This window comes from Pelophylax lessonae (assembly GCF_965119305.1).
Source record: "Pelophylax lessonae genome assembly, chromosome: 3".
NCBI classification, from domain to species: domain Eukaryota; kingdom Metazoa; phylum Chordata; class Amphibia; order Anura; family Ranidae; genus Pelophylax; species Pelophylax lessonae.
The window spans coordinates 103222528-103224703 of NC_138770.1; the positions used below are offsets into that span (position 1 = coordinate 103222528).

At 49.5% G+C, this 2176-nt stretch overlaps 1 pseudogene across 1 annotated transcript; it reads right to left on the reverse strand.

The window, feature by feature from the left end:
- Positions 1-479: 479 nt before the first annotated feature.
- On the reverse strand, positions 480-1759 carry LOC309550396 (annotated as a pseudogene). The gene has a single exon. The product of its transcript is annotated as an uncharacterized misc_RNA (transcript).
- Between the last annotated feature and the right edge of the window lie 417 nt (positions 1760-2176).

Below are 2176 nucleotides of genomic sequence, written 5' to 3' on the forward strand. Positions count from 1 at the left end.
ACCCCGGTTCATTTCAGCCCCTGCCGATACTAACCATTAAGGTCCATACCAACTGATAAGAACAGATTTTTTGTTGAAAATGTAATCTTTATTTGCATAAAAGATATACAAAAAACAATACTTTTGCCGGGGTACATTCTCCCCTGTACTGCGACGCAGCGCATAAATACACTACATTACAATACATTTCCGGTCATACAAATAAATACATTCAATCAAACACATTCAGTCTGCGGTATGATACCGGATGTGTTGTGCGGAGTAAGGATACCCCGTACCATCACATCATGCATGACGCCGCAATACCCCTAAAGCATGAAACTTGAAAAACGTTGTCTGTACGTTGCGTTAGTCAGTCAGTAAATCAAACAATATTACATTTCAAAAAAGCAACAGGTGTGATGGGGGAATGAGATCACAAGCCCAAAGCTTTATTGAATGGACAAAGACACACAAGGGAGAGTGGGAAGGGGAAATCTTCAGACCTCCTCTTCCTCCATGGGATCCATCAGATTATAGTCTCTGTATAGACTGTGAACCAGTCTGCGACAGTCCTCAATGGACATCCTCTCCCGCTGGTGGATAAGGCGCTTTCTGGCGCACCATAAAGCGTCCTTAAAGCAACACAACACCCGCCAGGCATTTTCAATGTCCTCCTGTGAAAAAGTACAGTAAAAGAGTCCATTCAGCACACCGAAGTGTGTGATGGCAGTCTGTGGAACAAAGTCTCTGAGTTCAGGTTCCAAGGCCCTCAACATGCTCTGTGCAAATGAGCACTCCCAGAAAACGTGCAAAGCAGTTTCCTCATGGATGATGCAAAAGGGGCAGTGCCTGTATCTGCACAAGTTTCTGGCATGCATAAATGTCCTGAGTGGCAACCCCCCCTGGACAGCCATCCACGCCAGATCTTTATGCCTGTTGGTGAGTCCCTTTGAAGAAACATTCCTCCAGACCACTTTGCAAGTGGCTGAAGGGAGGCCAGGAACAGTCTCAACAATGTCCGATGCTCTGATCAACTTGTAGATCGTTTTTGGCTTCCACAAGTCAGGAAGCCCCAGCTCCTTGATGAACTTGAAAGTGTCCAAGTAGTACCAAGGAGTGTCCCAGTTGTAGGGGATGGAACTGTCCCATTTGTCCCATCCAAGGGACCTCCAAAGAGGAAAAAAATGGGACATGGAGTTGCCGCCAGAGTCCAAAGTTCTGTCCACTAAAGTCCTGCGGATGCAGTTGCAGGCACAGAACACCCTCAGTAACGCTGCGATGTCGGGCACGCCCTTACCGCCCTTGAGGGGTTCCTTGAACATGACTGCCCATATCACTCTGTCCATCTTGGAGCCCCAGATGAAGTGGAACACCGCCCTGGTGATGGCCTTACAGGTGTTGACCCGGGGGGCCAGGCCTGGGCGAGGTACTGCAACACAGGGAGAATCTCGCTGCGGAGTACCAGTGTTTTTCCTTCGATGGTGAGTTCTCTGAGGCTCCATAGTCCAAACTTCTGTCTCATCTTGGACAGTCTCTCCTCCCAAGACTTCAGGGCTGCGCCCTCAGCTCCAAACCAAACTCCAAGAATTTTGATGAAGTACGCCTTGACGCTGAGAGGGATGGATGCAGAAGAAGGCAAGAACCACTTTCCGAAGAGCATGACCTCTGACTTGCCGCAGTTGACCTTTGCCCCGGAAGCTTTGCCGAAGTCCTCACAGGTCTGGACGAGCAAGTCGATGGAGCGCTGGTCAGCACAGAACACCGTTACGTCGTCCATGCAGAGTGAGCACTTGACAACCCTTCTGTCCGGTCCCTCTGATCTCTGGGTTCTGTCGGATGCATTCGGCAAAGAGCACTATACAGCAAACAAAAAGCAGAGGTGAGAGAGGGCAGCCTTGTCTGACCCCAGAGAGAATAGGGAAAGGGTCAGTTTTCCAGCCATTCACCAACACCGTGCTACAAATATCATGGTACATCACATTCACATACGAACAAAACATGTCCCCAAGACCAAACCTGCGCAGAGCTCTGCACATAAACTCATGGGAGACACGGTCAAAGGCCTTTTCCTGGTCAAGACTCGAATGTACTGGGCCGTGTCCCGGACAAGCGCAAGGCTGTCCGCAATCCTGTGACCAGGAATGCCACAAGTCTGATCCGGGTGGATGATCTGTCCGATGACAGATTTCAGCCT